Source organism: Mixophyes fleayi, chromosome 5 (assembly GCF_038048845.1).
Source record: "Mixophyes fleayi isolate aMixFle1 chromosome 5, aMixFle1.hap1, whole genome shotgun sequence".
In the NCBI taxonomy this organism is placed as follows: domain Eukaryota; kingdom Metazoa; phylum Chordata; class Amphibia; order Anura; family Limnodynastidae; genus Mixophyes; species Mixophyes fleayi.
In genome coordinates this window covers 98,246,208-98,269,895 of record NC_134406.1, presented here as the reverse complement: position 1 = coordinate 98,269,895, position 23,688 = coordinate 98,246,208, and positions in this window count along the sequence as shown.

Genomic DNA, 23,688 nt, shown 5'->3' with positions numbered 1-23,688 from the left:
TGTCCTGGAAGTTGTATTGAATGTCAGCATTTAATACGGATTATTATCAAAAATTCCTAGATACGCATTCAGATTGTACATATTAAGTATTCTGAAGGAGACATTCATGCTGATTTTACATTTTTACAACAGTTTAGTCAATGTGCAATATTTATGATGGTTAACCTTAATATTGTATTTTATCTGATTATTTACAAGAGCACACTACTTTTGTTTTAAAGATCAAATCATCTCAAGTTAAAGCTAATTACACACTACAGGTTTTTCACCCATTTTTCATGCCAATCACATGATAAACGACTGTTAGATCCGATATTGCATTAGTGTGTATGCTCCCATGATCATGTTGTATCGTATCAAAGCACATCATATAATTTAATTGATTTTATAACCGGACTAAAAATCTCTATAAATGATGGAACGATGTCTGGCAAATTCTGAAGTGTGTATGCATTCACAACCAGCAATGGCAGAAGTTCATATAGAAAAAACTTACAGCGCAAAAAACCCAAGTTAAAAATAAAATGAAGAATATATATATTTTAAAACTAATTCACGTATCATCAGTTTAAGAGTATATGATTATAAGGCAGTAAAGTTCAAGTTCTTCTAGAGTTTACAGAATCACAATCTTTTCAGCAGATAGTTATGACAGATGAAGAGCACAGATCTGAAGGTATTTCATGTAAAATCGTGTAAGTGTGTATGCATGAATCGACATGCTGATCGGGACTTGCAGTCGTAGATAAAATCGTTAAAGATGTTCTATCGGGAGAAATTTTCTGTAGTGTGTACCTAACTTAAGGTAGAGGTCTGAGAGATGTTTTGTGCAAAAGGAACGCTGAGTCCACAGATTAATAGCACTTAATAGCAAATAAATTAATAAAGTACTAAAAACAGTAACAGTGCAATAACTGAATAGACAGTAATTACACATATGTAAACACAACGGTGACCTGGACTTGATATGCAAATAGACTTATGAATAATGGATCACTGGGATACATACAGTCACTCACCTGGCTGAACCAGAGACCGACACCGACCAAAGAAAGGCTATTTTAGCATGCAGATATAAGCTGCAGCAATCGTGCTGTAGAAATAGATAAAAGGCGCTTGTTCCACTTTGAAGCTGCTTGAGAGGAGAGGAAATAGATGAAGTTGTCCCAGTCATGATCTACTTGATAAACAGTCCATGAAAATAATTACTAACCCTAAGTCGTGGTATGGACAAATCCAGAAGTTCACCATACCGATAAGCAAGTCCTGACGTGTTTCTCCACAATTAATACAGTTTCACCAGAGGATTAGTAATATTAGCTAAAAAACACGCTATTTGTGTTACGAGCCACGGCGGCTCTGGCCACCACCGCGGCTCACTTCCGGGCACTGCTCGGTGTCCCAGCCGTCATCATGAAGACCGGGATGTCACTTCCTCCTGCTCCCGGCCGTTGCCTAGGCAACAGTCAGGACGCTCATTGCCCCCAGCACACATCATGGCTAATTATAGCCCAGCTGGGCTAGATATACCTGCAGTGCAGGAGAGGTTCTGATTGGAGGACATCTGTTTATTAGGCAGGAAAGGACAAGCCCTCCCTGCCGATTATAGTTCCAGCTTCCTGCTACTAGCCTGCTATCGTTATTGCTCCTGTTACTATTGGATCTGATTTACTGTTGCCGACCTTTGCCTGTTCCTGACTCCGTTTTGATTGCCTGTGCCCTAGACCTTTTTGCCTGGACTCCTACGCTGCTGACTTGCCTGTGACCTCTGACCCAGGTTCTGTGTACTGGATATTCTGTCTGCTGCCGGCCTCGACCCTTGCCTGGACTTCACTCCGCTACTGCTCCTTTACGCTATCTCTGGGTTCTCCCCAGTCAGCGCACAACTCACAACCCTCAGCTGTCTGCGGCCAAGTTTGTCCCCACCACTAGGGGCTCCAGCGAAAACCAGACTCCTGAGTAGACTCCGGGTTTTGTGTTGCTGGCTGTTGGGGTTCCTAACAATTTGAAAGCTGAGCCAGAGGTCACATTGAATTACCCGGCCAATCAGAATTTGATTCCAATTGTTCATGTTATTTCCAACGGTGTCTGAATAAAGCTAATTGAGTGTTACTATGGTAACTAATATATACATATCAAAAAAATATAGAAAGCCTAATTTCCTTGCTACCGATGCCTAATACGTATAGGCAAACCGATGGCATCAAAATAGGGATAGATAAATATAATAATAATAATAATAATAATAATAATAATAATGAAAAAACAGTAATATTAATAAAATCTGCAAAACATAAAGAAATATCAAAAAGCTAAATAACTAGACACTCATAATATAGATGCAAAAAAAATATGCTTTTAGTAAGGTCTGAGAATGTGTACACATTAAAAAGAGCTCACTAAAAAGTGAATAAATACATAATAATAATAATACATTTATTAAATAATAAAAATTGTTTGATTTTTTATTTTTATTAAACATACTAAAAATAAAATTAAAATTAGTAGAAATAAAAAATCATTGTATATATAAAAAACTAATTAAAACCTAAATTAAAAACTCAGAGATATATGACAAGAAGAATTGGAGAGAACCAAATATATAGCCACAAATGAAATATTATTAAATTCTATACTCTCATTTAAGCCTCGGAGAACCAGAGTATTTACTCTAAAAATCCAATATGCTTCCCTTCGACAGAGAAGATTAAATCTATCACCACCTCTCGGAATAGCATCTATTTGTTCAATAGCTCTAACTTGGAGTTCTTTCAAAGAACCGCCTCTACAAACATTGACATGTCCAGATAGGCTATGTATTTTAACTTTTTTGAGAATGTTTCTACGGTGTTCTGGGAAGTGCACACCCATAGACCGTATAGTGGGCCCCACATATTGCAACCCATAAAAGCAATTAATCAAGTAGAATACAAACGTAGATTGACAACACAAAATTTTATCAATAGGAAAATTCTCTCCAGAAAAATAAGAAACAAAGGTCGTACATTTATGGTCCTCAAACACACAGGTTAAACATTTGGTTCTACCACACTTATAGATCCCATTGGGTCTAGTACTCAACCAATTAGTCACCATAGAACCAGTATATGTATTGATTGACTTCCTGGGACCAAAAATGCTTGGTACCAATCGTTTTTTAGATTACAAGATCTGCTAAAGACTACATTTCTGCCTTTACAGATAGAAGAACCTATTAAATCATCAGCTTCCAATATAGCAGAGTTATTTTTGATAATATGTCTAATATGAGGAACATAGCTATTATATTGCGTGATGAAAACTGAAGATCTTGTTTCATCTTTTTTCTTAGATACCTGTTTAAATAGGTCTGTTCTGTCAATAATCTCCACCTCATTAAGGGCCTGCTGCAGACCTATAGCTGAATAACTCTGTTCCAAGAAGGACTGATGTAATCTGGCCACATGTTTCTAAAAATCCACCAAAGTTGAGCAGTTCCTTTTCATCCTCAGGAATTGACTCTTCGGGATATTATCCCTTCATGACCTTGAATGATCACTCTTATAATGCAAGAAGCTATCAGCATCAACTGGTTTAGAATTTTTTTGGGTATAAATTACATTGTCACTTACCTTTAACGTGATACCCAAAAAAGTGATAGATAGATTGCTATGATTACTGCTAAACCGAATACCTAAGTCGTTAAAATTAAGATGTGTCAGAAAAGAGGAAATAGACAAATCATCCCCATCCCAAATAAAAAATAAGTCATCAATAAATCTGCCATAGAGGACCAGGTTCGCCCTGAAAGCAGAGCCCCATATATACTGCTCCTCAAATAACCCCATATAGAGGTTAGCAAAACTCGGGACAAACCTGATCCCTATGGATGTGCCCAGTGTCTGTAAATAAAATTGTGAGTCAAACAAAAAATAGTTGTGTTGAAGTATAAACCGAATTGATGACAGAATGAAGTCACTGGGCCACTGGGCATGGCCATGGGGACTAGAAACATTTTCTAAACCAGTTGATGCTCATAGCTACTTGCATTATAAGAGGTCACAAAACAGTAACAATTAACAGAGGTCTGAACATCAAGACTATTAACAATACAAAGAGAGAATATTAATATATGTAGTGATTATATCATCAGTGTTTAGACTTACACAGAGGGGCTGATGCACAGTGGGATATACGCCAGATTACATGACATATCTTGTGTGCAATGGTTCTGTGCATGACCAAATTTGAGTGTACGCATATGCTCCTATGCAGACTTGTCTGATTCTGGCATTTACACCCACCTGCTCCAGGAGAGATGGGATGGGGAAGGGAAGGGGCATGCAAATGCAGTCCAAGTACACTAAAAGCAGGTTCTTGCAAAAGCCACTCATGCAAACCTGCAGAAACACGCATATATGCCTGTTTGGAGGCTTAGATTTTGCACCTATTATAGGGCAGGTAAGTATGCTCTGATGATAATGACTTAAACCGTGCTCTTTTTTAAATAAGTTACTCCCATTTTGCGTTTAACTCTGCATCAGCCCTAGAGCTTATATTCATTATATCCTATGCACATCATTTTAACCAAGTTCCAAATTAGTTAGTGTACAATGTAACACAGAGATTTCCCAAATAAGTATGCACATGATTCCACTTTTCATTGTTCCCTTGGTGATTCCCTCTTTATTTTATCAAATAGCAGGGCAATTTCTGTTTTTGCACATGGCCTTCTCATATGGTAAGGACTCATTTATTAATTGTGTCTATAAGCCTATTATGTTAGAGGATAGTATTTCAATGATATTGGTTTCCTTTCAAAAATAAAATTCTCTCAAAAAATGTATTGGTACTTTTCCCAAACTTATTTATTCAAGAAGCCAACAGATTGCTATTTCTGGTATATTACAGAGCTCCAGCACCTCTTACCAAAATGAGGCTACTGGAAGATCTATCACTAGTATACTTTATATAACTGTAAACATAATGTATGCATCTCCTACGATTGACCTAAGCCAGAATCAAGCACCTTGCAGTCGATTATATTTGGAATCAAAGTATCAGGCCAATTTAGGTCTTTGCTCAAAGCCTCAGGCAGACATGTTAATCTGCCCTTTTGTAATAGGCAAAATGTCACACATTTGTTAAGTGACCTGCTGCTTCTAGGAGATAAGATAACCCTGTCCCCAACTTATTTTCTATATAATATTAAAGAAATGGTTCCCTAGACCCCTTTTGAAAATGCTATATGATATTTGTTATTCTATGATAAAGCGTGTTTGCACTGTTTTTTGTGTTACATTTGTTTGTACCCCTGTTAGCGCACATTTGTTTCCGACTAAATATTGAATCCCATCCAGGTCCTGGTAGACAGACCATATATTCAAGGTTGAGGTTAAGGGTCCCCTTTAAAGTTTGGTGGACATTAATTTTTGTGACATAAATATACGCAAGTCCTAACTGCACATGTATACCATTATGTGTCCATATCTGGATTGTGAACCTGAATAGGTGGAACAGGGACCAGCAAGAGTAGCTTGAGCACAATAAGAACTTGTATATGTAAGTGCAGCATGCCACCTTTAGGTTTGACCTAATGAGACTTAGATGCATTATCACAAACCATGGCAGTAGCTGCGCCTGTGCGTGTACAACAGCATAGGTCTACTTATGTTGTTAAAACATCAACCTGTACCAAAGGTATAAGTTATATAATTTACTACACTAGCTTCCAGGGTGGGATTAGTTAACAGAGTTTCCTAATGAGAAGTGATGTCGTCACATGTGATGGACATTCATCTGTGTTTATAAAGATCTGGAAACTGCAAGAAAAGTTACCAGTGCCTATTGTTTCCATTTACCCTGCATTTGTGTACCAGACCCTGGCTATGAACTCAACTATTAATTATCTGTCTCCTATGTATCAGACCATGTGTTTGAACTCTGCCCGCTGCTATTGAACACTGGCTATGAATATTATCACTGATTAGTCCTTGCTTCAATTTCGGACTGTTGCTGTGAACAACAGTCCGGTTATTGCTGTAAACCGTAACTGCCGCTTCTTCAGTATTTGTAAACTAGACAACAGCTGTAAACCTGACAGCTGTTATCTCTTCCTGTATACCGGACTTCGGCTGCTGCTGCTTGTTCATTGTTTATTCCTTCTCCGTGCATCAGAATTTGTCTCTATATATCTCTGAATATAACTGCTGTCAGGCATTGCCTGAGTGCCGAACTTTAACTGACAGTTCAGATGCTGCTGGAAATAGTTTGGGGTGTACTCAGCACCAGGCTATAAACCCCTTATGTATCAATTGGTATAATTGTTACCCAATATAGTTCGGGGAGGTGCTCCAGTACTGTTTAGGAACATTAATGCATAGAAGAGAAAAGGAGGAATAGTACTGAAAGGAGCACTCTTTTAATCAGATAATAGAATTTTTTATCATTTGTATACATTAAAATGAACAACCTTTATTGGTAAATTTAAAATTAATAAGCGAAATATTAAAATACGAAATATGATACAAATTGACCTGAATATTACATCAGTTAAAAAAGGTAGAAAACTACCACGTTGGCCTGTTGCTATGTATATCCCTCTTATTACTTAGTAGAGTGAGTTCATGATATGTAGTAACTAGGGGTAGTTATAAGAAGGGCTGTGGTAAACCTTATTATTTTGAATCCACCAGGAGGCAGGCTTGTGTCCGCCTACTGAATAGACTTAGCTAGTCCACATATATCCTTATTACCACTCTCTAATCGTTATTACTATTATAAGGAGTGAGGTAATAACAAATCTAATGATTCATGAGTGAGGAAAGTGATCCCTGTCAGGGTATCACTACTCACTGATTATGAGGGTAAAAACTAATGTACTATATACATAGTCTAAGGAAGGTCCACTGGTTAATGTGTTCACCAGTTTATAGAGCCCCTCGGTTCTAGACTGACTGTATAGATTGTTGTAATTCACCCTGATATCTTCTGTTTGGTGTGTTATAGCGCTAAATTATCTGGCTAAATACATCGCTACCTGTTGGCAGTGATTCTTGGACTGCTAAACCCTAAGTTTCATTTCATGAATATAAGAGATTATGATATTATACAACACATCTACTCATGATTATTAACTAGTGAGGACATAGCACACAGGCTCAGCATGAACGCCGACGCGCGTTTCGCTTATGAGCTTTAACGAGGCAACCTCGTTAAAGCTCATAAGCGAAACGCGCGTCGGCGTTCACGCTGAACCTGTGTGCTATGTCCTCACTAGTTAATAATCATGAGTAGATGTGTTGTATAATATCATAATCTCTTATATTCATGAAATGAAACTTAGGGTTTAGCAGTCCAAGAATCACTGCCAACAGGTAGCGATGTATTTAGCCAGATAATTTAGCGCTATAACACACCAAACAGAAGATATCAGGGTGAATTACAACAATCTATACAGTCAGTCTAGAACCGAGGGGCTCTATAAACTGGTGAACACATTAACCAGTGGACCTTCCTTAGACTATGTATATAGTACATTAGTTTTTACCCTCATAATCAGTGAGTAGTGATACCCTGACAGGGATCACTTTCCTCACTCATGAATCATTAGATTTGTTATTACCTCACTCCTTATAATAGTAATAACGATTAGAGAGTGGTAATAAGGATATATGTGGACTAGCTAAGTCTATTCAGTAGGCGGACACAAGCCTGCCTCCTGGTGGATTCAAAATAATAAGGTTTACCACAGCCCTTCTTATAACTACCCCTAGTTACTACATATCATGAACTCACTCTACTAAGTAATAAGAGGGATATACATAGCAACAGGCCAACGTGGTAGTTTTCTACCTTTTTTAACTGATGTAATATTCAGGTCAATTTGTATCATATTTCGTATTTTAATATTTCGCTTATTAATTTTAAATTTACCAATAAAGGTTGTTCATTTTAATGTATACAAATGATAAAAAATTCTATTATCTGATTAAAAGAATAGTTCAGATGCTGCTGTCTGATTCCTGTGAATCTGGTTCTGCCCTGTGAACTTGTCTGCTGCTGCATTATTACCGATGCATTTGATTCGGATGTAATATCTTTGCTGTCATGTGCATATCAGGCTCTGGTCTATGTTCTAACATTGTTCAACAGGTTGCACCAGTGCCGGCTGCCTATTACTAGAATTAATGTGATTCTGTGAACTCCATGGTTGCACATCGCTGGACTGTAGAACCGATCCTCGTTTACAGGTCTTTCTTTATTACATGTTCTTTATACTATACCATTGCTACTAGTGGGCGCATTCTCTTTGCTAACTCTATACATTGTAGCAGTGGCCACCATCCACCAGGGTTTATACCTCTGACTGAGCAATTTCAGTTCTTCAATTTGGTACATGCATCCCCATCATCCTCTATTTCATCATCAGCTATTTATATAGCGCCACTAATTCCACAGCGCTGTACAAAGAACTCACTCACATCAATCCCTGCCCCATTGGAGCTTACAGTCTAAATTCTCTAACATACACACACACACACACACACACACACACACACACTCACACACAGACTGAGAGAGACTAGGGTCCATTTTGATATCAGCCAATTAACCTACTAGTATGTTTTTGGATTGTGGGATGAGCTTGTGATTTCACTGCTTTTTTGATTTCAAGTGCTGTTTTTGTTTAAAGTGTGGAGTTGGTTCCATTAAGGATTGCTGTGCTGTGCTGAGAGAGTGATATAGTTTGGGGAATTATTCTGTGTGTTTATTGAACGGGATTCGTTTTTCTGTGTGTTTATTAAGTGTTTTTGTTTTTTTTTTCCTTCTCTCTGTTAGAGCTAGTGGGTGTGGTTTAATTGCATAGTTGATACAGCTGGTTAGTGCAAGCTCTATTTAACAGGAGGTAGCAAGCGATTTCATTGAGCTTGTGATTTCACTGCTTTTTTGATTTCAAGTGCTGTTTTTGTTTAAAGTGTGGAGTTGGTTCCATTAAGGAGTTGAATCCAGGAAGGGGTTTAATCTGGTAAGTGGCTAGGAAAGGCTAGTACTAAAGTTCACTGTAGGCTATAAGAAGTTAGGTTAGCCATAATAAGATGAGTAGTAGCAGGCTTGATGATCTCACTCAATGCATATCTTGTCATATGTATGCACACTTGGAGCAAGTGTTCCAAGGTTTATACCTCTGTGAGAAATGTGAGCAATTGGTCTCTTTGGAAGCCCAGGTAACTGATCTAAAGCAGACCATTGCAACATTGAGAGACATTGCCAACCTGGAGCAGAGTTTACAGCTCACCGTTGATGCGTTATCTGAGCAGGGTGGAGCAGAGACAGAGGAGGATGCACAGGTAGGCAGCTGGGTAACAGTTACTAGGGGTAGCAGAGGGAAGAAGAGGCAGGCCAGTTCTGAGCTAGGCAATCCCAGCAGATTTGCCAGATTGGATGAAGATACTGTGGAAGGCAGTTCAGAATTGGTAGAGTTGGATGACACTGCTTCCTCTAGCAACCAGGGGAATGGTCTCTCCAGCACAGAGGGGACCAAAGTTACTCAGGGACCCAGGCAGATTGTGGTGGTAGGGGATTCAATTATTAGGAAGGTAGATAGGGCAATCTGTTACCGGGACCATGCATGCCGAACAGTGTGTTTTCTCCCGTGTGCTCGGGCTCGGCATATTGCGGATCGGGTGGACAGATTGTTGGGAGGGGCTGGGAATGACCCAGCGGTTTTGGTGCATGTTGGCACCAATGACCGAGTTAGAGGAAGAAGGGGTGTCCTAAAGAATGATTTCAGGGACATAGGTCGCAAACTTAAGGCAAGGACATCCAAGGTAGTATTTTCAGAAATACTACCTGTGCCACGCGCTAGTCCAGGGAGGCAGCGGGAGATTAGGGAGGTTAATGCGTGGCTAAAAGATTGGTGTAGGAAGGAGGGTTTTGGATTCTTAGAGCACTGGGCTGATTTCTCGGTCAGTTGCCATCTTTATTGTCGTGATGGATTGCACCTGAATGAGGAGGGGGCTGCAGTGCTAGGGGAGAGGATGGTTAGAAGGTTGGAGGAGATTTTAAACTAGGCTCCGGGGGGGAGGGGCAAGCAAGTATTTATGGGATAGACATTGAGAGTAGTAAGGAGGAATTTAACAAGAGTAAAGGGGGTGGAGAGGGGGGAAAGGGAAGCATAGCGGATAAGGAGTGGCCCTTTTTAAAGCAAAAAGAAATACCTAAGGGAGGCAATAGACTTAAGTGTATGCTTGCAAATGCAAGAAGCCTGACAGGTAAAATGGGGGAGTTAGAACTAGTAGCAATGAATGAGCAGTATGATATTATAGGTATTACTGAGACCTGGTGGGATGATACACATGACTGGGCAGTCAACTTGGAAGGCTATTCTCTCTTCAGGAGGGATAGGGTAAATAAAAGGGGAGGAGGAGTATGTCTTTATATTAAGCCAGAATTAAAACCAAGTATTCAGGAAGTTATATACGAGAATATTGGTGATAATATAGAGGCATTGTGGGTGGAAATATCCAGCGGAGGAAAAAGTTCAGAGAAGTTTCTGATAGGGATATGCTATAAACCGCCAGATATTAGTACGATTGAGGAAGCCCAACTTCTACAGCAAATTGAAAAGGCTACACAACTAGGTCAAATTTTAATTATGGGGGATTTTAATTATCCGGACATTGTTTGGAGTACTGAGACCTGCGGTACAGCTAGGGGAAATAGGTTTCTGAGCACGCTAAAAGACCATTACATGTCCCAATTAGTTGAGGAACCAACTAGGAACCGGACTATATTGGACCTAGTAATAACAAACAATGTAGACGTAATATCAAATATTCAAGTAAAGGAGCACTTGGGAAACAGTGATCATAATATGGTCTCATTTGAAATTAGTTTCCAGAAACAACAGTATAAGGGATCAACTAGGACTTTAAACTTTAAAAAGGCAAATTTTAATATGCTAAAGGAGTCTATAAAGAGCATAGACTGGGACAAAGCCTTTGAAGGAAAAAATACGGAAGAAATGTGGGCTGTCTTTAAAATGTTGTTGGAAACATACACGTATAAGTTCATTCCTATGGGAAACAAATGTAAAAGAATTAAGTCTAAACCAATGTGGCTAAATAAAAAGGTAAGGGAAGAAATGCAAAGGAAGAAGCGTGCATTTAAATTGTTTAAGTCTGAAGGGTCAGAGGAGTCCTTCCATAGGTACAAGGAATGTAATAAAACATGCAAAAAGGAAATTAGATTGGCTAAATTAGAAAATGAAAGGCACGTTGCAAAAGAAAGTAAGACAAACCCCAAAAAGTTTTTTAAGTATATAAATGGCAAAAGGATTAAAAAAGATAATATAGGACCACTAAGTAGTGAGATGGGTGAATTGATAAATGATACTAAGGAAAAAGCAGAGATATTAAACACGTTCTTTTCTTCAGTATTTACCAGAGAGGAACAAATGGCAGGAGTAATACATAAAAATGGAAATGAAACCATGCCATTAATTAATACTTGGTTGTCAGAGGAAGAAGTCCAAAGGCGACTGAAGAATATTAAGATAAATAAAGCTCCAGGTCCAGATGGCATACACCCAAGGGTCCTTATGGAATTAAACTCGGAAATAGCTAGACCGCTATTCTTAATTTTCAGAGATTCAATCTCATCAGGCTCAGTACCAAGGGATTGGCGAATAGCAGATGTGGTGCCGTTGTTTAAAAAGGGGACGAGATCACAACCAGAGAATTATAGACCTGTAAGCCTGACATCAATAGTGGGGAAACTACTGGAAGGTATTTTAAGGGACAGTATTCAGGATTACTTGGTACGCAATAAAATTATTAGTGGGAATCAACATGGATTTGTGAGGGATAGGTCATGTCAAACTAATCTAATTAGTTTCTACGAGGAAGTTAGTGGGAACTTAGACCAGGGCAGGACAGTAGATGTGGTCTACTTAGATTTTGCAAAGGCCTTTGATACAGTGCCACACAAGAGGTTGGTTTACAAAATAAGGGAACTGGGTCTAGAAATCAAAATTTGTACTTGGATCGAAAACTGGTTAGAGAATAGGGAACAGAGAGTTGTGATAAATGGAACATTTTCTAATTGGTCAAAGGTCTTAAGTGGAGTTCCTCAAGGTTCCGTGCTGGGACCACTCCTTTTTAATATATTTATTAATGACCTTGGTGATGGTTTAGAGAGTAAAGTTTCTATTTTTGCAGATGACACTAAACTCTGTAAGGTAATAAAATCAGAGCAAGATGTAGCTTCTCCACAGAGGGACTTAAATAAACTGGAGGATTGGGCGGCTAAATGGAATATGAGGTTTAACACAGATAAATGTAAGGTTATGCATTCAGGGATCAAAAACAAGAACGCAATCTATAAATTAAATGGAATTAATTTGGGAGAATCTATAATGGAAAAGGATTTGGGAGTGCTCGTAGACAGTAGACTTAGCAATAGTGCTCAATGTCAAGCAGCAGCTGCAAGGGCAAACAAAGTATTGGCATGCATAAAAAGGGGCATAGATGCAAGGGAAGACAGTGTAATTTTACCACTGTATAAATCGTTGGTAAGACCTCATCTTGAATATGCAGTACAGTTCTGGGCACCACTCTATAAAAAAGATAATTTGGAACTAGAAAGGGTTCAGAAAAGGGGCGACAAAATTGATAAAGGGTATGGAGTCATTAAGTTATGAGGAAAGGTTAGCCAGTTTAGGCATGTTTACTTTAGAAAAGAGGCGCCTAAGGGGAGATATGATTACTATGTACAAATACATTAGGGGTCAATACAGAGAGCTTTCATGGGAACTTTTTACCCCAAGGACCATACACAGGACACGTGGTCATCCCCTAAGGTTAGAGGAGAGGAAATTTCACAACCAGCAAAGGAAGGGGTTCTTTACAGTAAGGGCAGTCAAGATATGGAATTCATTGCCAGGGAAGGTTGTGATGGCAGATTCAATAGATATGTTTAAGAAAGGGTTAGACAAATTTTTAGCGGAAAGGTGTATCCAGGGATACGACCGTTAATTTAAAATAAAGGATAGTAGTGGATATAGGGTAAAAATTGGATTGCAATATTGAGTCTGGGGGGGATTTTCAAAATTGAAACAGATGGACGGTTGCCTACTCTGGATTAATTTCAAATATAAGTGCAGGATCGCAGGAGATCCAAAATAGGTTGAACTTGATGGACTGGTGTCTTTTTTCAACCTCATCAACTATGTTACTATGTTACTATGTTACTATGATGACCCAGAGTAAACCCACGCATTGGTGATGGTACAACAATTGATATCGTTGCAATTCATACCGTTGCAATAAAAACATTTTTGTCCCTGTTTATTAATAAAAAGTCAGGTGGCAGGTGACCATTATTTAGCAGCCTCTGCATAATGTTTCTGAAGGTGTAAGAGACTAACTCAGAGCCCTCTTTGCACATGTGTGAGCCAGTATTTTACTCGCACACTCTATGAAACTGAACATCCCGATTTGGCCTTGGAATCCCATTGCAAAAATAAAAATTAACATTTCAATCCCACTGTGTGCTGAAGCAAATTGGGTGTAAACGCTTCCGATGCAGTTTTTGGTCTAGGTGCGAGAGCCCTTTTTGCAATATCAGTCTTTACCTTCTGATTCATGTTATTATATTTCTTATCATTTGACTACAGCTCTATGTAATATGATAGTGCCTTACAAAAATAATAATAATAATAATAATAAAAATTTTCATAAGCTGCGGGAGACAAACTAACGGGTCCCTTGAGGAGTTGCTGCAAAGATGCAGTTGCCAGGAACCTGTTATATTAGCTAAATTTTTAGAAAAAAAGTGCAAGTTCGATTTCAGCTTTAAAATACATTAAATAAAGTATTTACAAGCAAAACTAATTATATATATATATATATATATATATATATATATATATATATATATATATATATGTATATATATATATATATGTATATATATATATATATATATACATATATATATATATATACACACAAGGATAATTTTTTAGAAGAAGAGCAGACATAAAGTGTAGAAATATATAAACAAATTATTCAAATTATAAAATAAATATTATTTTGTTTTTGAATCTTTGATTTACATTGGGCAAAAGCTCCTAGAAATGCAATTCATCACTAGAGTAGAATTGACTAAAGGCAGTACAAGACCCCATTTATACCATCTAAGAGCTGTTGCATAAAGTCCGTTTTGTGGAGTGCCCTCTTCTCCCCTTACTTGCACTGCTCTGTAAAACTATGTTCACTGGTGCACTTACTCCTTACTTTGAAAGGAACGCTCTCCCTATCCACAACTTCTCCCACTGGCGGAGTGCAAAAATTGCCTTGTAAACGCCATCATTGTTGGAAATTCTTGCGCAAATCAAGGCACACAACAATGATGAAGCGGCATTTGCACTGTGAGCTTTCAGTTCCACTCCTTAACCAATATTGATCTTTGTAATTGATATCCTATGCATGTACATATCTTAACTAGTCAACTGAGCCTACAGTCTCCTTAAATTGATTTGTCTAAGCTTACCAGGAACCAACAATGGGCGTTAGAAAGGCAAGTATGATCGATTAATATGATTTCTTTTAGTTTAGTCATAATTAAATATATAAGTTGCCTTCTTTATCGTGGATGGATAGCTTATTTTAAGTGCAAGGGTGGGGAATTTGGACAGGAGCAGAGCACAAAAGGAAGGACATGTGCCAATTGTAAGGTTAATAAAAATAATTTTATAAATCAATACGCTGTGCATTAAAATTTTAACAAATCCTCTTATTGACTATACCCCTGTGACAGTCACTGAAGATAACTATCAATCAGGAATTGCGCCTGAGGCGCAGAGTCTAACGGACCCCCCAGTCTTCACCAAGAACCGCCACAAGGCAGGATGGATTTTGCTGCCGGGAGTCCGCAGGTCGCGGCCCTCAGGGTAGCCCCCTGATGTGATAAAGAGTAGATGAACGGATGCAGTTGGATAAACACAGGCAGATACAGAGGTTGTGATCAATATACCAAGTTGGCTCGGATACACTCTGAGGTACACAGAGCGGAAGACAATCCAAAAAGCGAGGTCAATGAACAAGCTGCGTCGGAGACACACTGAAGTATGTGGTGCCACTAATATTCCAGAAAGTGAGGTCAGTAAACAAGCCAGGTCAGATAGACACTGAAAAAAGCAGCAAAAGGGTTAATCCAGGAAACGTAGTCAGACAAGCCAGGGGAAATTCTCTAGGAGTCGAGAACAAGCAAGCACAGCAGGAACCAGAAGCAGAGTTAGCAACCTGCTGCTCTGACACATACAGTGTGTCAGAATGGATCTTATATGGTGCAGGAAGTTTCAAACATCCCGCCCAGATTCACATGATCGCTGCATCAAGCAGGAAGTAAATAAGACAGTGCTGTGATGAGGAGCGTGGAGCAGGTAAGTTCGTCACTCCCCCAGCCTCCATTTTTCAATTATTAAAATAATTCACCTTAGAAATTGATAGAGGAGCCACAGTCAGTCACTGTGCCAGAGCCATAGTCAGACACTGCTGGTTGCTGGTGAATCCTGTTACTGTTGCAGAGATCTATTATTTCATAGTGCTTTCCCCCTTCATTTATTAGCTGCATCTGCCACAGTTGGATGTTTGGGCAACCATCTCTAATCTGTGTAGATTATTGTCTGCAAGACCATTTAGCAATGCAACCCCCGCTGGTCCATCAGGGCACCAGCTGATCTGGCATTTGCCAGAGTTGCCAGATAGCTAGTCTGCCCTGGGGGCTGAGTCATGACATGAGGAGGGTAACAGAAATAAGCATGATGCCACAGACTGAGAGCTAGATAGTGGAAGGAGCAAGGTACCAAATGGCACAGAGAAGTAATGTGAGGCTGCTGATGCATGAAAACTGTGGTATCAAGTACACCTCTATATGAAACAAAATTCATACCTCTAACTTGTCAAATTAAGTTAGTGAATTTGCTATAACCACTTTCATGTGGTAAGGAATTCAACTGCTTAATCACCCTTACAATAAAAAAACAGAAACTCCTTTTGAAGACATTTTATCTTTTGTGAGATTCAATGTAATTGCCTCTTGCAATATAGGCAATTAAAGGAGATAGTTTAGGCTATATGTATTGTTGTGGTCTGATTGCTCATTCTTTGGAATTTTAGCTGGGTCTTTTATAATTTACAGGTGGTACTGTTGCTAGTCTTGTCCTTGAAGAGATTTAGCCTGCGACTAACATCTTGACACAATAAGGTAATAATTAAACATTTTTCATTCACATTTACTTGACATACATTTAAAGCCATGTATCTATAATAAGTGTAAAATGACCACATACGAAATATAAATGTGTGTGTCGAATGTCTAAAAGTTATTAATAATTATTCCTGTTGCTAGTGTAGGTTTTATTTCATGCATATTTGTGCATTTTTTGCCACTGTGTTACTGCTAATAAATATATAGCACAATGCTGGTTAAGGTGCTGACCCCTAAAGAACACAATTATACATGCTTCCTCTGTGTCTAATGGGCTGATTAACTCCACAATAATATGTTTCTGTTTTCTCTATACATTTTGTGATTGTTTACCCTAAAATATTTTGCTGAAGAATTAAAGCTTGTTAAAATATGAAGGCTCGGTAAACCCTGATTATTCCTTTACAGCACGCTTGTTAACGCGCTCATATCATTCTAACAGATGGTAAGACAACAGCACTTCCTCTGCAAAGTCTGTGCCAGCTTGTGATCAACTTGTCATATTTATCCATATGTTTTATTGTACTATACTGAATTATTATTCTGGCAGTGTTACAAGTTCTGGCATTTTGTTAATTTCCGTAGTTTTCAGGATGTTTTTATAATACACTGGTTTATATTCGAAAGAATAATGTGAAGGATCATTTTGCAATATGATTTATTTATAGATAAATTATTTCTGTAAATATTTATGCTTCCCCCTTGTGTATTTGCCAAATTATACATTCCTCTTTCTATGAAATAATGTATAGGCTGATAATCACACCACCACTTCTTGAATAATGAGGATGATATTTCTTACAAATAGTCCAAGTTAAAGTGGATAGATTATTTTAGTAATGAGCAAGTGGGTTAATCCACAATCCTGGTCCCATCATCAACCTACAAATCTATTATACCATCTCTCCTACTCCGACAGCGAGGGGTAGAATTTAGTTCATAGTCCATGATATTTCAGATTCCATCTCTAGATATAGTTACTATAATAGGTCAACTGTTTGTTTTTTTAAAATAGGGCAGTCATTTGTTTCCTTACAGCGGGTATAATGGGGGCTGCAGATTCAGCCAACTCACTATCATTAACTTTTGAACAGTTAGGATTACAAAATCCACCATAGTAGTTATACTGGTTGTAATTGGCATTGGGCTCGGCCCTGTAGCCTTGGCAAATAAAGCATGGGTCAGTGAACATGGAATGCATTACATCTTATTTTGGTCTAGAAAATTGAACTTCACTTTCCAAACATATGCAGACAATTTCTGGGCAAACATTTCGGGCCTGATTCATCAAGGTACATATTCTGGGAGCAATCTGCATCCAGTATTACACGTACGTATTTAGGTTCCGCACACGGATGAATTCGACAATGTATGAAAATGCAGATACGTACACAACATATAAATAGGTGTGCCGTACCACTGCATCCGATTGTGGAAGTATGTGACCTATTACACGGGCACACAACTGTTTGAGTACGCTATGCATTTGTATTGCCTGCTTTTAATAATAACTCCATTAATGCTGCAGTTTATTTTGCAAGGTAACTCTTCAGGTTTTGCTTTTTCCATGGTTTTGGATTGCAATTAATCCTTCAATGTGCTCCAGATGAAAGTGCCTTCATGTAAATGTTCAAAAAAGATGGCAAATTATATGTTTAGTGGTGTATTTTTACACATTTACAAAAAAAAAATCTAGTTTATTTGGGGCAATACAAGTCTCTTCCAGCCATGGGAATGTTTGTACATGTAGTACTACATGTTCCTGCATGCCCAGCTACTTAATGGAAAGTTAGCCATGCTAAGAACTGTAGTGCACCACGTGCAAAATACTTTAAATCATTATACTATTAATATTACAACATGCACACCACCAGGGTGTGGAAAGGACCATAGTGCTTTCAACACAGGTGTGGGTACACCTAGGGTGGGTGGGAGTTTGGTGGGCCACATTGCCCTAGGGAATGCAGACTGGTGCTGACTACTCAGGGTTTTCTTGTCATTATGGTAGGGGGACCCAATGGCTTAATGGCTTTGAGTCCATAATAATGTGTTTGAAAAGCAATTACCTTGATCATTACAGTAATAGGCACCGATGGTAGACCTGCTACCTTCATCACAATCTTCATTATGTCTAAAAATGTCAGGGAGTTAATATCCAGTAGAAAGGGACAAATATATATTAGATATTAGTTTAGATTCAAAATGTCGCTTCATTATGGTACAAATATACATGAATACACATTTTCATTTTTTTTGCAAAAAAAAAACACACACACACACACACACACATGGACTATTTTTTTTTTAATATCAAACATACAAACATAAAAAAGTTGAAAAAAATAAAGTGCACTAAAAACTTTTCTATTAGCTCTAAGTTTTTTAAAAAAATTGTTTAGAATTTTTAATTTTTTTCATTAGAAAGAGTAGGGATGGGGGATTGGCAACTGGATGACGGGGTTAGAAAGTGGGTGACCAGTGCATGAAACTGGGTGAGGGTGGCTGGAAACCGGGTGAGGGGGGGCTTGAAACCGGGTGAGGGTGGCTGGAAACCGGGTGAGGGGGGCTTGAAACCGGGTGAGGGGGGCTTGAAACCAGGTGAGCAGGCTGCCAAATATGACTGTCTTCTTGAGATGTAAAAAAAAAGGGGGGGAATATTAGATTAGCAAGCTTAGGTTATTTTGCAACATATATTATTTCTATGGGTGCACTTTGTATACACATTTGACAGGTTCAGCAGAGGTCTGAAGTGTTACATAACTTTAGACTTTCAGCAATGGTTCATGTAGTAGCCACAGGACTAATAGTAGTAGTAGTAGAACTAACAATATTAGTAGCCAGAGGACTAATACTCTTTGGAGGTACATGCAGATATTTATTTGTTCAGGGGGGGAGGCATGGTTGATTGACAACAAACACTTTTTAAGCCCATCATGTCATACACCTGTTGAATGGCAAATGTTGCCTAGGTCTAGGGTAAATTACATGTGTTAAATCAAGACTTTATAATGACTACACTTTAATCCTGTCCCCCAACTCCATAAAATATCCAACATTATTACTTTAAGATACTTACATTTTTTAACAGCCTCCTCCTCCTGGCCCTCCTACAAATCAATGGTATCCTGCTCCTCCTCCTGCTGCTCTTCCCTGGGTACCATCACTCCACTTTATCTCCGCCAAAGGTTTAAGCAGCAGACTGCGGTCAGGTGGTCTCATGTAATAAATATGACACAGCTGATTTCTAAAGGTTATCTCTGTTTAACACTTACATAGAGACAGTCAGATAATGGTAGGTTGCATTGAGAAATATCCAATTTCACACATAGACAAATAAGTGGCTGAAAAACACACCTCTACACCACTTGCAGATGGATTTGAACAACTCTTCAATACTCCGTGCAGGGATTGGTTCCCAGGTCATGTATTAGCATAGGAACATCACTTGCGGATCCCTTTAATATTGTATGTAAGATGTCTGCCTCATCTGTCAATAATTCTCAGTCATCGTTGTGTGGGCCCTTTTTAGGGGGTTCACCTTGGATGCGCTTCTTTTTTGTGTTTCGGTATTTGTTGCTGCCGTTACGGGGGTGTCACAGTCGTCCCGATTTCTGTGGATGGAGTTTTGTATTTTGTTGGTTCTGCCGTGGCGTGACTTGAGGGTCCTGGAAGTGGAGAGGAGAGGGTGTAGGAATGGGAGAGAGATATGGAGGTGGGGTGGGAAAGATCACAGAGCAGAATAGTAGAGGTACAGACAATATACTTGCATTCTGAGTGTTGCAGCTGAGTGTTTATAGCTTTTTGCAGACCTGAATGTTCTAGCTCTTTTGCTCTTTGTTTATAGCTCTTTTGCAGTGTATATTGACTGTAGTGTTTTAGGGGCTACTATGTTCTGTTAGCTCTCTGTTATAGCTCTGGGAGAATAGTGTTGGGTGTTTATTGTAGTGTTTATTGCTCTTAGTATTATAGCTCTTAGTTTAGTTTTTTGTATGTTATTGAGAGCTAACGTTTATAGCTGTGAGTGATTGTGGTGTGTATATGTGGGTAGTAGTTGGCTGAATTGGGGTGTAATGTGGTGTGTTTATAACTCTTAGTATTATAGCTCTTAGTTTTGTTTGTTGTATGTCTCAGTCATCAACCGTATCCAGGCAATTAGGGCCATGACAACAAATAGTGGTTCATACACACACAGGCAATCACAGGAAAACGCACCTGCACCAATCACAGGAGAACACACTTTCATTCCCTATATAAGAACTTGTGAGACATTCATACAGTGCTGTCATTTAGTGAGTTACAATTGCATCCTCTACGTTGACAAATTGTAGTCCATTATACAGTCATGACCAAAGGTTTTGAAAATGATACAAATATTATTTTTCACAAAGTCTGCTGCCTGAAATGCAGACAACTGATCAGATGAATTGCAATTAATTTCAAAGACCCTCTTTGATATGACAATGAACTTTAACCCAAAAACAAAATTTCCACTGCATTTCAGCCCTGCCACAAAAGGACTAGCTGACAACAGGTCAGTGATTCGCTCTTTAACACAGGTGAGAGTGTTGACAAGGACAAGGCTGGAGATCACTCTGTTATGCTGTTTGAGTCAGAATAACAGACTGGAAGCTTTAAAAGGAGGGTGGTGTTTGAAATCATTGTTCTTCCTCTGATATCCATAGTTACTTGCAAGGAAACACATGCAGTCATCATTGCTTTGCACAAAAGGGCTTCACAGGCAAGAAAATTGCTGCTAGTATAATTGCACCTAAATCAACCATTTATCGGATCATCAAGGAGAGAGGTTCAATAGTTGTGAAGAAGGCTTTAGGGCGCCCAAGAATGTCCAGCAAGCACCAGGACAATCTCCTAAAGTTGATTCAGCTGTGGGATCAGGGCACCACCAGTGCAGTGCTTGCTCAGGAATGGCAGCAGGCAAATGTGAGTTTATCTGCATGCACAGTGAGGCAAAGACTTTTGGAGGATGGCCTATTGTCAAGAGGGCCATGAAAGAAGCCTCTTCTCTCCAGGAAAAACATCAGGGACAGACTGATATTCTGCAAAAGGCACATGGATTGGAGTGCTGAGGACTGAAGTAAAGTCATTTTCTCTGATGAATCCCCTTTCAAGTTTTTTGGGGCATCTGGAAAAATGCTTGTCTAGAGAAGGAAAGGTGAGTGCTACCATCACTCCTGTGTCATGCCAATAGTAAAGCATCCTGGGACCATTCATGTGTGGGGTTGCTTCTCAGTCAAGGGAGTGGGCTCACTCACTATTTTGCCTAAGAACACAGCCATGATTAAGGAATGGTACCAAAACATCCTCCAAGAGCAACTTCTCCCAACCATTCAAGAACAGTTTGGTGATGAACAATGCCTTTTCCAGCATGATGGAGCACCTTGCCATAAGGCAAAAGTGATAACTAAGTGGCTTGGGGATCAAAACATCAAAATTTTGAGTCCATGGCCAGGAAGCTCCCCTGACCATAATCCAATTGAGAACTTGTGGTCAATCCTCAAGAGGCAGGTGGATAAATAAAAACCCACAAATTCTGACAAACTCCAAGCATTGATTAGGCAAGAATGGACGGCCATCAGTCAGTATGTGGCCCAGAAGTTGATTGACAGTATGCCAGGGCAAATTGCAGATGTTTTCAAAAAGAAGGATCAACATTGCAAATATTGACTGTTTGCATAAACTTGATGTAATTGTCAATTAAAGCATTTGACACTTATGAAATATTTGTAATTTTACTTCAGTATACCATAGCAACATCTAACAAAGGGTCTAAAAACATTGAAGCTGCAAACTTTGTGAAAACCAATACTTGTGTCATTCGCAAAACTTTTGGCCATGACTGTAGTATGATTAGTAATGTCTTTTGTGTCACTCCTCTTTAGAATCATGTGTGACCAGGAACAACCCGGGACAAGTCAGGGCTTGGCCTCCGATGCGTCAGGCTCAAAACGGAGACAGCTCAACTTCACGCCCACAGAGGTGGAGGTAATAGTGCATTTGGTGGTGGAGAAACTACACTCTACCAGATCACCGTCTCCGCCAAAATCCATGCATGGGATGAGATAACAAGAGAGGTCAATGCTGTGACTCCAATTTGTCACACCGTGACTGAGGTTATAAAAAGTAAGGTATTAATTTGGACCAAATAATTTATATATTGTACTCAGAAGGCCTAAGATGTTATGTTATTTTTAAAGATTCAGGGAGAGGTTTTGATTATTTTTTAAAAATTTCTTAACAAATTAGGCCAAAAAGATGTTGTTTTTCAGTAGCCATTTACCACCTGGTTTAAATTTGCTGCCAAAATCCGATAATGTTGGCTGCCTGTTTGTTTTTTGCCTTCGATACTACAGCAAAATACATTTTAGGCAGATAAATATATCTATAGACATGTATCTCTCCGCCAGTATTGTCAAATTGTTGAGTATGGTGTACATTGTACCTTTTTTTGTTTTGACCATTTCACACAGGTGCCAAGATTATAAGCGGTGTCTAAAGTACAAGTAGAGGGACCACCGCATCCATGCCCGGGCCACAGGCAGTGGTCCCCCCGCCAAACTCAACTTCAGTTCCCTTGAGATCACGGCATTGGCCTGATGAGGAGATGGTGAAAAGGCAGGGGAGCAGAGACACAGAATGCAACCCACCCCTATTAAAAGCTCTCTCACCCATAGGTAAATTTTAACAAATCATACACTCGTTCTGACAACTACATATTTTTGGTTTAGCTAACTACACCCAGACCACCCAACATTAATGTTCTTATTTGCATTTTCTAAGTCTTTTTAGACTTTGCTATTGGTAATTGGAATACCCAAAAACAATCCTTGACACTCATCCTGCAACATAGTCATCCTAGTGTACAATCAGACAACATATTTTTTTGGTCACATTTGTCACCAACGGGGGGCAGGTTGATCCAGGTAGTTCAGCTGGGATTGGCATGACTTCAGCTAGAGGCGCGGAGTCTAACAAGTGAAAGGTGTTCGCCAGTGATTCCCGCAAGGGAATATGGACTTCGCGGCTTCCACTTGCAGGTCGCGGCCCCATAGGGAAGTTCCCAATGAACCACAAGAGAGTGAGCGTAGTATTTGGTAGGTAGTAACCCACGGGAGGTAGAGAAAGTATAGAGGCACCGGAGATCTGAGACCGTTGCTACTGAGAACTGGAGTTGCACTGAAAAATACCACTAGGGAGTGATACTAAGGATGGTCTGCAGTGTTGCCACCTGGAAGTGGTCAGAGGAAATGTTCTGCAGCGTTGTCACTTGGGAGTGATTTGGAGAGATGATCTGCAGTGTTACCACTTGGGAGTGGTTTTAGACGCAATGTTCTGTAGCGTTGCCACTTGGAAGTGGTTAGAGGAAATATTCTGTAGCGTTGTTATTTGGGAGTGATTTAGCATAGATGATCTGCA